The 14,442-nt window shown below is 39.5% G+C and overlaps 1 long non-coding RNA gene across 2 annotated transcripts; it reads right to left on the minus strand.

Annotated features, from left to right (window-relative positions):
• Positions 1 to 1,943: 1,943 nt before the first annotated feature.
• Positions 1,944 to 13,450, minus strand: LOC138903476 (uncharacterized). 2 transcript variants are annotated; one of them, XR_011412593.1, is made up of 5 exons: positions 13,091 to 13,450; positions 11,126 to 12,053; positions 10,695 to 10,781; positions 9,236 to 9,321; positions 1,944 to 2,183 (listed from the first exon to the last, which is right to left on the minus strand). It is a non-coding gene; the product is annotated as an uncharacterized lncRNA (long non-coding RNA). The 2 variants fall into 2 exon arrangements; XR_011412592.1 differs by lacking the exon at positions 1,944 to 2,183 and having other exon boundaries at positions 9,059 to 9,321.
• Positions 13,451 to 14,442: the final 992 nt, after the last annotated feature.

The following is a 14,442-nucleotide window of genomic DNA, read 5'->3' on the forward strand; positions in this document are numbered from 1 at the left end:
CAGTAAACTCGATATAAAACTTACCATTTGATCAGAGGTTGCCCAATAGGGGCCTGCCCATCGATTATAGCTCGATATATATATATATATATATATATATATATATATATAGACCCTCTGCTCTCTTGACTGGAAGAAGATAATATTTAACTGAATATAAAGTTTCGATAATGAGAATACTGTTATTTATGAGACTAGAATAATGTATATAAATTCGGGAGTATGAACTTCTCTTTATGCCTCGTTATCAAACACATGTAATTACAAGATCATGCCAAAATAAAGAAAGTGATTAGCCTTAACATAGCTGGTGTAGGGATAATTCCGTATGATATTCTTGAGAAGGATTTTAACATACTCCCTTAGAACCGAATAATCCCGTTGCTATTATAATATGGAGTCTCGTAAAAATTTACAAATCCCCTCACCTTTGTTTTTGGCTTTGCATTTCTGTATAACTCCCTTACCAAATGGAGTTTGATATTAATTCAAGATAAGTGTAGGGATGATTATCGTTTTTGGCTTTGCATTCTGTATAACTCCCTTACCAAATGAAGTTTAGTATTAATTCAAGAATCAACATCGACTTTTTCCTTAGCTACCAGCAGTAATTTCTCCTCAGCTACCAACAACGATTTCTTCCCACACAACCACTAAATGAAGAATCAAATCAAGTAAAAGAAGATTCAAAACAATATCATCTAAGAAACTATAACATAGGACAACAACAATAACATAGCCAGTATAGTCTTACAAGTGGGCTCTGGAGAAGGTAGTATATTTGCAAACTTTACCCCTACCTGGAGAGTTAGAGAGATTGTTTCTGATAGACCCTCGGCATATCAAACCTCTTACAATTATATAAAATATCCCAATTTATTTTCAAACAAAGAGAAACTATATAATATGTCCCCTCAAGAGAGATTGATATGAACTACTTATTGAACATGCTTAAGGTTTTTCTTATAGTCGCCGTGAAGAGGTTATACTCATTAAAATCTAAATAAATTAAAACAGTTCAACCAAAAAGTTGCATAACCAGCTTATTGTTTCCTTAATTTTTCTTTTTAATTGAGTGCATAAGTCATAACCATCATTTATGTCTGCAAGAAACATACTCGCAGTTGAAGCAGAAGAATATTTTCCCTCCCTCTCTTCTGTAAGGCAAAATTTCAACTTTCTTAAGGTATTCAAATTCATGCTCGTACATACAGCAAAATCATATATGTAAGAATGGGTAATGGATAGTATTGACAAAGCAGAAGCTAAGTGTATATTCCGTAGGTATAAGCTTTTTCCTTAGCAGGATTACAAGAGCTAATATTAGAAGAGTAAAACTTAAAACCAAAACCAGGGTATCCTTTAAGAAAGAAGCCAAGAAGTAATGTTCTGGGCTTCAACCCCAGCAGGTTTTCAGATCTTTCCAATTATGGTGCCTATTGTTTTATCACATAATCCATAGAAAACTACCTGATTGATATGACTATATAGCATCATTCAAGATGCAGGATTCTCCCAAAAATGAAAAAAAGGAGAACACTCTGCCTAAGTAAGGAGTCCCTCCGAGACATGGTGCAGAGTCACTTCACTTGAAAACGAACAAATTAAGGGCAATCAATACTTTAAATTATAAATAATTTATTTGATTTTTTTCTATGGAATCATTTATTATAATAATTGTAAACTAAACATCTTATAGGTCCTAAACCAAGGGATATGTGTATATAATTCTAACATATAGCTTCAATATGATTATGTTCCGTTGAGAGCTGAAGCCAGTAGTGGATGTCTGGCATTAAAGAAGTAACAGGTGTAAAATGTCAAGCCAAGAAAATGAGGAGTTAGGTCACGACCCCAAATCTCTGGTCGTGATGACACCTAACTCAACCAGCTAGGTAAGTTAATTAACCACTAATCAATTCCAATAACAATTAATAAAGCGATTTAAGGAAAGAAATATTTGAATTTTATACATTCCCCAAGGACTGGTAGTAAGAATCATGAGCTTTTAAGAATATAGTTTACAAAGCGAAAATGAAGTAAATACATCGTCTGTTTGAAATAAACATTAACAGAGTTTTATAGATCTAAGGCTACCATAAACCAGAGGCAGCTACAACCGGGACGCAGGTACATCTTCAAATCCATCTCCCATTGAACACAACAACATCAGTAATCAGTATCTGCACGCAAGGTTTAGAAGTGTAGTATGAGTACAACCGACCCCATGTACTCAATAAGTAACAAACCTAACCTTAGGTTGAAAGTAGTGACGAGCTAACACAAAGGCCGGGTCCAGCACCAATATTCTACAACAGTTCATAACAGCATAGTACAAGTAACAAAAGAGCTATCTCCGAAATAAAATACTCAGTTCGTTCACTGTTCCATAAAAATAGGCAGTTCTTTTCAAGTATCTCAGTGAAAACCCAAATCTTTTAGTGAAAGCCAAATACAAGTAAGTTTGAAAACAGTGATTTTTTCCAAAATCTTTTCAATAATAAGTAAGATGTTTCATTTTTCAGATAGCATGAGGAAAGTACGTCTTTATGCCTACATGTCAAGATACAGGTAAAATTATAAATGTCCCAAAATTGGGTAGTAGAAGGAAATACATCTATATGCATGTATCTCAAGTACGCATATCAAATGCCATGCATCTCGATGATGAGCTCGTATACTCACACTCTCATAGTACTCAATCTCATTGTCTGGCATCCTCTCTCACTATGCTCAATGCTCAGCACACTTAATCACTCAGCGTTGTACAATACTCGTTGTGGTGTGCACCCCATCCATATATTTTTAGTTGACTGCGCTTACTAGGGGTGTGTAGACTTCGGAGGGGCTCCTACAGCCCAAGCGCTATAATCCGCACGGACAACTCACTTGCTGCACGGACAACTCACGTGCCATAATATCAATATCTGGATCCGCACGGATAACTCACGTGCTATAGTATCAATATCTGGATGCGTACGGATAACTCACGTGATGTAGGGACTACTCACGTACTATAGTATCAATATCTAGATCCGCACGGACAACTCACGTGCTATAGTATCAATATCCTCACAAACAGGCCCCCGGCCTCACTCAGTCATCAATCTCTCCAATCTCACTCACAGGCTCACAATGTCATGAAACTAGCCCGACAGCAATGAAATAATACATCAATAAACAACAACTGAGACTGAGATATTATATAAATGCATGAATATGACTGAGTACTATATATCAATAAAATCAGTGAGATGACAGCAAGAAACGACCACTATGGGTCCTAACAGTATCAGCATAAAGCCTAAACATGATATTTAGCATAATTGACAACTCAGTTACTATATCACATGGTGATAACACAGATATCAACATAATATGGCCACTATACAGTGCCATGGAAACAACAGAGTCACAATTCACAGGGTGCACGCCCACACGCCCGTCACCTAGCATGTGCGTCACCTCAATACCAATCACATAACACGTAATTCGGGGTTTCCTACCCTCAGCTCTAAGATTAGACGAGTTACTTGCCTCGTACAAGCCAATGTCAAATGCCGAGCAAGCCAAACGACGCTCCAAAGATGCCAACCCGCACGTTTCGACCTCCGAATGGCCGAAACTAACCAAAAACAAGTCAAGTACATCAAACATTGCTAAAAGAACCAATCTCGATCGAAAAAAATCAAACGTTGAATCAAAACTCCAAAACCGGCCAAAAGCCCAACCCAGGCCCGCGCCTCGAAACCCGACAGAATTTACAAAATCCAACAACCCATTCAATTACAAGTCCAACCATACTAGTTTCACTCAAATCCGACTCTAATTCGATATTCAAAACTCAAAAATTCACATTATGAAACTTTAGGCCAAAACCCCCAAGTTCCTCTTTAAAATTCACAATCCAATTACCAAAAATGAAGATAGATTAAGGAAATATAACCAAAACCGAGAAAAAAACACTTATCCTAGTCCACAAGATGAAAATTTCTCTAAGAATCGCCTCAATCCGAGCTTGGAAGAGTTAAAATGAAGCCAAAATCGCGAACCCTTGTATTTATCATTCTGCCCAGCACTTTCGCACCTGCGGCACATTAGCCGCTTCTGCGGCATCGCATTTGCGACCAAAACACGCTTCTGCGGAGAAGCACTGTTGGTCTGCCTTCACACTTGCGGTAAAAACTCAGTTGTTGCGCACACGCATGTGCGAGCCCATCTTGCGCTCCTGCGTTTAAGTTTGTTCCTACACATCTCGCACCACATCTGCACCTTCGCAGATGCGAATAAATCCTCTGCTTCTGTGGGCTCCTGCTCCCAGCGACACCTTCCCTCCTGCAACTCCTTTGTCGCTTCTGCGACCATCGCACCTGCGCAAAGCCAGTCGCAGGTGCGATCACACCAGAACCAGCAGCCTTCAGCAATGCACTATGCAATGAAAGTGATCTGAACCTCGTCTGAAACTCATCCGAGCCACTCGGGACCCCGGCCGAATATATCAACAAGTCCAAAACATAACACGGACCTACGCGAGTCCTTAAATCACACATAACAACAGCGCCGAATAATACCTCAACTCGAAATCAATGAACTTTGAAACTTCAAACTTTCACAACTGATGCTGAAACCTATCAAATCACGTCCGATTCACCTCAAATTTTGTACACAAGTCATATTCGACATTACGAACCTGCTCCAACTTCCGGAATTGTAATCCGACCCCAATATCAAAAAGTCCACTCCCTGTCAAACTCTCCAAAATTTCAACTTTCGCCATTTCGAACCAAATTCAACCACGGACCTCCATATCACAATTCGGACGCGCTCCTAAGTCCAAAATCACCCAATAGAGCTAACAGAACCATCAAAATACCAATTTGATGTCAAATGCTAAAAAGTCAAATTTTGTCAACTCTTTTAAATTTAGGGCTCCCTAGTTTAGAGTCATTCTTCCAAATCAGTCTCAAATAACTTGAAAATCAAAACTAATGATTCACACAAATCAAAATACATCATACGGAGCTACTCACGCCCGTAAACTACCGAGCGAAGTACAAATGCTCAAAAAGACCAGTTGGGTCGTTACATTCTCCCCCACTTAAACATACGTTCGTCCCCGAACGTGTCTAGAGTTGTTCTCAAAGCCATCAAACCACTGTATAACCTTGACATGCACATACTCGGGGGTGATCCTACGTCACCCTATCCCATACAGGTCCGATAACACAACATAACTGATATTTCTCAATTCGACCTAGCCCACAAGCCTTAGAATCTAACTATTAACATCCGAAATTTCTTATAAGATCTGAATCTCGCAACCTACACCATGTATAATCTGAACAAGCTGTACCAAGCCGCAACCATAACTCAAGATACAATCGCATGATATATCACATAACACAGATACTCGAAGCAATGATTTCTAATCACAGTAGCTGCTCAAAACAACCCAATGCCGGTAATAAACCTCATATCCAACAAGACTCCATTCTGAAACCTTCGTACACTACCGATGATGAAAGGAACACGCTGAAACTCATAACCATTCATCAGATCAACTAGTCATGGAACTCCCTCTCCTTCGACAAGAACTATAGCAAATTTTAAGCCGACTTTCGATATTATCCTTCCAACCATGCTGTAATTTATTCCGATAGTATCCATTCTAGGTCCAATGACCTCATCTCATCCAACACGACCACTCTAGTAACATGACAAATCAATACAATCTAAAGCCATAACCCGTACAATCCGTGCACTAATAAGCAACATTTCCAAATATACTCAATCCTGGAAAGAATGACTCAGACGAGAGAACTGTCCCGCAAGCTCAACAAGTACCACCACAACGCAATGCTAAGAACCTATCACATACGGTAGAACCAAAACACATGAATCTATCACAAGGGATAATATCTCAACATAACTCCGCTGCAATGCGTGGCCCCATCCAAACACTGGTCCATATGAAATACCTCAGCCCCCATGATCAAAATCAATAACAACGCGCAATCTGACATCAAGTACTCAAAGTGCATTAACATAACCATGAAGAAGCATATGACACAATCCACACAAAACTTGAAATAACATAACCCATACGCCATCGACCATGCAATAACCAATTACTCATCTCGCTCAAATTCCACTATAAAGTCCAAATAGAACCGTACCAGGTGTGCTTATAACCAACGAATCACAACTCCTCGTAGCATAGAAGAATAACTCATAGATCATTTCAGAATATGGATAAGCTCAACAACAACCGAATGACACATCCCTCAACAATAGCAGTATGGAACCAACAAATTCGGCTCGGTGTAGAATACACATCCTAATTGGGCCTACCAATGGACCCCCAAATCGACTCTGGTCATCCACAAATAGATAAATAACCCTCCAAAAGTCCACAATGACTGAATAATAACACATACTATCATCTGGCTAGCTTCGGCCACAATCTCACAGTCCACAACCATGAAACAATCTGCTCCTGAGAACTCCCAGCCTCCAAATCCATAAAACACATGAATCACCATATCTGATTCCATATCCATCGCCCGAATGTCTAACACATCTCTCATACACGATCATCCCGCGAGGAATACTTCTAAAATTATTCCGTGCCACCTAGAAAAATTTGAATAGCAGCAGTCGATCAACCAGGAGAGTGTCGCAGTACCAGTGAAGTATCCATAATCAAAACACATTGCCCCTTCTAAAATGTATACTCTCATCAAGCCATAACAAATAGTAATATCATTTAACTAGTCATCTGAAACCGTCCATGCTGTCTATGAACTTATGCCCTTCCCTTCGAAACTGACCAGTGACCTTGCACATGCAATTCTCAATCACACACAACATACTGCATCTACCATGCCATCCTGTGAAGAGTACAAAAAACTCATAATCAACTCTGAGTCACAAGCAGAATACATACCCGTTCAGTCAGAAACCTTCCATTTCATCTCATCCAGGAGAAAATCACTATACACCACATGCTCCTCACACCAGTAGGAAATATACTCCTCGAACCGTGGTAGAAACCATTGAGAACTCTTCGAAGTCCATTTGCACATATCCAAGCTATCATAACCGAATCTCTCTAACTCAACCCAACCGCGCAGGTCACCAAAACCCAAGAGCATTGCCACGAAACACCTTTGGAGACTAGCCACATCATAAGTACCCAAAGAACCGATTATATCCATTACTGTGCTGATCCGACCTACTACCACGTTATCCTATTTCTCCAAGTCCCTTCCAAATTGCCTTCAAGTTGATACTTCTCCTTGCTGGAATACCACGATCCTTAACCGAAATTCAACACACAAGAGACCCTAATATAAACCACAACGCCCTAAGGCCCATAGGCCGCTGACTTCCCTCTTAAGCACCGCAAAGCACCTCAACCGTGATACCCACTCTAAAGAGACCTTATGTGAACCTAAAACTATTTCCTTCACCTTCTTAATGATGAAATGCATAATCCACAATGGTATAAAATAATGCAACAAGTCTCGACACCATCCAATGTAACCCTCAATTTCTAGCCATATACAAATCTTGAAAATTCCAAATCGCTACGTATAAATCTAGAATCCATTAGAACCATTCTCAAGGGTCATCCACTCTTATAAAATCTCAATTAAACCGACCAAATTGACCGAATGACCTGCGCCCCATTAGCACAGCAACACCCAAGGGAGGAACCCACACTCCTAAGAAACTGAGCAATTCCTACTCCATGCACACTACATCCTTCACGACTAACCACTCAATTATTCCATGACTCTTATATACCCGTAGAGTGTAATACAACCCGTATCCATAAATTCCCTTACTCGAGTCATCCTCAATCTCAACCCCTGCAGTCAGAGCTGATTCACCAGTATACCTCAAACCGAAACCAATACAACACATAATAGTGCAATAAACTCGTCGATAGCAGACTCCCCCACTTGGCTCAAAGCTATATATCAAAACACACAATAACTCATAATGCCCATACTCTATTACTGCCAAAATATCGTAGTGATATTCCACTAAATCCTTTATTGGCTCATGCAACACAAACCATCTAGTACCTTAAATCATCTGCAAATCTCGCATTCACCCTCGTGATGGTTAAGCCAACTTCCACAAGCGGTCCAAACTCAAATTGCAATACATATTATTCGCTGGTAAAGGATAACTTTCTACAATAACAACATAGGGATCGCACAACCTCAGGACACCTAGCGGAGGTAACCCACCTGCTTTGCCTCAAGCTGACATCTCTCTATACTCTTCCACAGTCATAACTATTACGCAATAACTTTATCTTCCTGGGCCTGAACTCATAACACGGCATGAAATCTACTGCACTCCACAACTAAACAACATGAGAGGTCCTTCAACACACCCATAACTCGAGGCCATACGCCAAATCAAGATAGAAATCAAACACCCAATAGTTCTTGCTACATCTCAAGTAAACTCTTCTCGTCATATTCGAACAATCTGAACACATCTCGCAGTCACATCATACTCACCACATAATCATCCAATCACAAATTTCACTAACAGGAACACCACCGGACATATAAGTCCCAAAAGCACGTACTCACACAATCGAAATCTCTATGCTCAAGATACCGTCAAAACTCGGCCTCAAGTTCTCTGGACTGGCCCATCATCAGCATGCCAAAATCTCATCTCCCACCTCAACCATGGAATCACAAGCCGCCAACACACAGCTGATATCGAGCGCTCACATGCACATACGAATGCGTGGAAGGAATTCAAAGAGTTACATTTCAAGCTGAATCAATGACGCACGATAAGGATAACAAGATGGGAAGTATATCCGAAATGTCCTGTAACCTCTCGAAGATAGGTATGGACGCCATCATACCGATCCGCAAGACTCTACTAGACACTTGCTCATGACTTGTAGAACCTATGAACCTATGAACCTAGAGCTTTGATACCACCTGTCACGACCCCAAATCCACTAGTCGTGATGGCACCTAACCCAACCCGCTAGGTAAGCCAATTAACTACTAACCAATTCCAATAACAATTAGTAAAGCGATTAAGTAAAGAAATATCTGAATCTTATACATTCTCCAAGGACTGGTAGTACGAATCATGAGCTTTTAAGAATAGAGTTTACAAAGCGAAAATGAAGTAAATACATTGTCTGTTTGAAAAAGACATTAACAGAGTTTTATAGATCTAAGGCTACCATGAACAAGAGACAGCTACAACCAGGACGCAGGTACATCTTCAAATCCATTTCCCATCGAACATAGAAACATCAGCAGTCAGTATCTGCATGCAAGGTACAGAAGTGTAGTATAAGTACAACCGACCCCATGTACATAATACGTAACAAACCTAACCTTAGGTTGAAAGTAGTGACGAGCTAACACAAAGGTCGGGTTCAACACCAATATTCCACAACAGTTCATAACAACATAGTACAAGTAACAAAAGAGTTATCTCAGAAATAAAATGCCTAGTTCGTTCACAGTTCCAAAAAATAGGCAGTTCTTTTCAAGTATCTCAGTGAAAACCCAAATCTTTTAGTGAAAGCCAAATACGAGTAAGTTTAAAAACAGTGATTTTTTCCAAATATCCTTTCAACAATAAGTAAGATGTTTCATTTTTCAGATAGTATGAATAAATTACATCTTTATGCCTACTTGTCAAGATACAGGTAAAATCATAAATGTCACAAAACTAGGTCGCAGAAGGAAATGCATCTCTATGCATGTATCTCAAGTACGCATATCAAATGCAATACATCTCGAAGATGAGCTCGTATAATCACACTCTCATAGTACTCAATCTCACTGTCTCGCATCCTCTCTCACTATGCTCAATGCTCAGCATACTTAATCACTCAGCGCTGTACAATACCCGATGCGGCGTGCAACCTGATCCACATATTTATAGTCGACTGCGCTCACTGGGGTGTGCAGACTCCGGAGGGGCTCCTAGAGCTCAAGAGCTATAATTTGCACAGACAACTCACGTGCCATAATATCAATATCTAGATCCGCACGGACAACTCACGTGCTGCATGGACAACTCACATGCTATAGTATCAATATCTGGATCCGCACGAAAAACTCACGTGTTGTACGGACAACTCACGTGCTATAGTATCAATATCTGGATCCGCACGGACAACTCACGTGCTGCATGGACAACTCACATGTTATTGTATCAACATCCTCACAAACAGGCCCCTGGCCTCACTCAGTCATCAATCTCTCCAGTCTCACTCACGGGCTCACAATGTCATGAAACTAGCCCGACAACAATGACATGATGTATCAATAAACAATAATTGAAGCTGAGATATGATATAAATACATGAATATGACTGAGTATGATATATCAATAAAATCAGTGAGATGACAGCATGACATGACCACTATGGTCCTAACAGTATCAGCATAAATCCTAAACATGATATTTAGCATGATTGATAGCTCAGTTACTTTAACACATGGTGATAACACAAATATCAACAAAATAGGCCCACTATATAATGCCATGAAAATAGTGGAAACACAATTCACAGGGTGCACACCCACACGCCCATTACGTAGCATGTGCGTTACCTCAATACTAATCACATAACACATAATTCGGGGTTTTGTACCTTCAGCTCCAGGATTAGAAGAGTTACTTACCTCGAACAAGCCAATACCAATGTCAAGCAAGTCAAACGTACTCCAAAGATGCCATCCCGCACGTTACGACCTCCGAACGGCCCAGAACTAACCAAAAACAACTTAAGTACATCAAACAATGCTAAATGAACTAATCCCGATCGAAAAAGATCAAATATTGAATCAAAAGTCCAAAACCGGCAAAAAGCCAAACCCCGGCCCGCACCTCAGAACCTGACAAAATTTACAAAACCCAATAACATATTAAATTACGAGTACAACCATACTAGTTTCACTCAAATCTGACTCCAATTCGATGTTCAAAACTCAAAACTTCACATTATGAAAATTTAGGCCAAACCCCCAATTTCCTCTTTAAAATTCACAATCAAATTACCAAAAATGAAGATAGATTAAGGAAATATAACCAAAATCGAGTAAAGAAAACTTACCCCCAGTCCACAAGATGAAAATTGCGCCAAGAATCGCCTCAATCCGAGCTTGAAAGTGTAAAAATGAAGCCAAAATCGCGAACCCTTGTATTTATCATTCTGCCCGGCACTTTCGCACATGTGGCACATCAGCCGCTTCTGCGGCGTCGCATTTGCAACCAAAACACGCTTCTGCGGGAAAGCATTGGAGGTCTGCCTTCGCACCTGCGGTAAAAACTCCACTGTTGTGCACACGCAGGTGCGAGTCCAATTTGTGCTCCTACGCTTAAATTCGTTCCTACGCCTCTCGCACTACATCTACGACTCCTTTGTCGCTTCTGCGACCATCGTACCTGCGCAATTCCAGCCGCAGGTGCTATCACACCAGAACTAACAGCCTTTAGCAATGCACTATGCAACAAAAGTGATTCGAAACTCATCTGAGCCACTCGGGACCCCGTCCTAATATATCAACAAGTCCAATAACATAACACAGACCTACTCGAGGCCTCAAATCACACATAACAATATCAAAACGACGAATCATACCTCAACCCGAAATCAATGAACTTTGAAACTTCAAATTTCCACAACCGATGCCGAAACCTATCAAATCACGTCCGATTGACCTCAAATTTTGCACACAAGTCACATTCAACATTACGGACCTGCTCCAACTTTCAGAATCAAAATCCAACCCCGATATCAAAAAGTTCACTCCCGGTCAAACTTTCCAAAATTTTAACTTTTGCCATTTCGAGCCAAATTCAACCATGGACCTCCAAATCACAATCCGGATGCGCTCCTTTGTCCAAAATCACCCAACAGAGCTAACGGAACCATCAAATTCTGATCCGAGGTCAAATGCTAAAAAGTCAAACTTGATCAACTCTTTCAAATTTAAAGCTCCCTAGTTGAGAATAATTCTTCCAAATCAGTCATGAATAACCTAAAAACCAAATCCAGTGATTCACACAAATCAAAATATATCATACGGATCTACTCACGCCTGTAAACTACCGTGCGAAGTGCAAATGCTCAAAACGACCGATTGAGTCGTTACAAGTTCAAACTTTGATTTCTACACAAGGTTCATTAATATTCAAGCTGAACAAAAGATTTGATCTTTAACAAAGAAAAAGTGCATCCAATATAAATCAAATATCATCTGTACATTCAAGCAAAGGAAACTAAAAAATAGTTAAAATCGCTAACTATAATCAGTAAAGATATAGCAAAAGATCAAATTTTTGTAGCCAAAGCACATAAGGATAAGACTGTTGCAGCAAAACAAACTAATAAATTAAGCCTCCCTACTGTCAATAAATAAAACCCAAATCATTTCTACTAAATTAAAGTGAATGGAATAAGAATTAAACACAAGCAAAACTATAGAAATAAATACAAGAAAAAAGTAAAAGAATGCAAAATAATCCACATTAGCATGTCAAACAATGGCAATCAAGATTCTACTCAAAAGCTACATAGTTTCAAATCGCAAACTCGCATGGCCTCATTTCCAACCCTATACATAAAAACAAAACCCTTCTCTATTCTCTATTCATAAATTTAAAGATAAAGTGATAAACCATTCAACAAATCAAAAAATGAGGCGCAAAAGAAAACTAATAAAGATGCCCAAAATATGTACCCAAAATCACCAAAATTAAATAAATTTACATGTATTCCTTAGACAAAACAATAATCCCCATGAAATCTACACATGAAATCAATACAGATCGATGAAATTAAAAAAAAGGACCACAAATCCAAAAAGGAAAAAAACAAATATGGAATATTACTAGGAAGAAATAGTGAAATAAAGAAGCAACAAAATTAGTAAAATGGAGGAGATTAACTGAATATAGAAAAACCCAGGTTTTGAGATTTAGACAATATAGTGATGGCCCCTTTGTACCCTTATTTGACAAAAATTAAAGAGAGCACATTCAAAGTAGGCGAAAAAACCTAAGAGAAAGAAAGTACCAATGTTAAGTGATTTCATCCGCTCAAATCCTAAGTCTTGGAATGAGGTTAGTTTCTTTCTTTCCTTGGAGTTTTAGACGCCACATATTTTTTGCAATTTATCCTTCGAGCAGTCGGATATCGTCAAAAAGGTTTCTGCACAATTTCTTTTTCTCTGAGAGAGAGATTGAGAGATAGGTTTGCTTCGAGTAATCGATGCTGGTTTAATATGGGAAGAAGGTGGTCTTTTACATGGGGGTTTGGTGGAAGTGTTATGGCTGAAATATGGTGGAGAATTGCGTTTTTGGTCGGAGAACATAATGGGGCTTTGGAGATTTCGTCAGAGGCGCTTTAGGGGTTTGGAACTTTGGGGATATCGACTGGCCTGGATATACAATATAAATTATAGAGTTTTATATTTATATTTTTCAAATTAATTAAAAAAATAGGAATTATTTTTGTTTGGCGGGTTTAGCAAAATTTAGGGGGGAATCTGATGAGGAGAAAAAGAACCGTTCTAGTACCAGTTTTTCCCAAAACTCCGTTCCCACAAATATTTCTATGGGGACGGTTTAGAAAACTGTTGGTTAAAAAAGTGCTATGGCAACGGTTTAATTGCAATGGTAACAGTTTGATATCAAAAGTGTGCTAATATCATCCAAATTCTGTTGGAACGCTTATAACCGTTGCTATATTTGTAATATAGCAACGGTTCTATAACCGTTGGTATATCTGTTTTATAGCAACGGTTTTATAATCGTTAAAAAAATATTGTTGCAATAGGCTCATTTTCTAGTAGTGACAATACACGGTGTAGCATCCAGAACCTATAGGCAATACCAACAATGGAGCTGTAGTCATGCAGTCTTGAGCTTATAAAAGCTCGCCTCACACTTGTCGGCCCTTCTGAAAGGAGCACCCTTCTGGGTCAATCTAGTAAAAGGAGCTGCGATGGATGAAAAACCCTCCAAGAAACCTAAGAAGCTCCGAATCTCTGTAGTTGATTCAAGTCTAGGCCAGTTCTAAACTACTTCAATCTTCTTCGAATCCACCTTAATGCCCTCACCAGATACCACATGGCCCAAGAAAGCCACTAAATCAACCAAAACCTCACTTCTCCCACAAAGTCTGGAGTACGATCCTCAAGTGCTGCTCATGATCCTCCCGGCTGCGAGAATACACCAATATGTCATCAATGAACACGATGACAAAGGAATCAAGATATGGTGGAACACGTTGGTCAACAAGTGCTAAAAGGCTTCTGGGGCATTGGTTAGTCCAAACGATATCACCCGAAACTCGTAAAGACCATAGAAAGTCCTGAAGCCGTCTACGGAATGTCTGAAGCCCGGATCGTTTAATCATGGTACCCC

Source organism: Nicotiana tomentosiformis, chromosome 12 (genome assembly GCF_000390325.3).
Source record: "Nicotiana tomentosiformis chromosome 12, ASM39032v3, whole genome shotgun sequence".
Classification (NCBI taxonomy): Eukaryota; Viridiplantae; Streptophyta; class Magnoliopsida; order Solanales; family Solanaceae; genus Nicotiana; species Nicotiana tomentosiformis.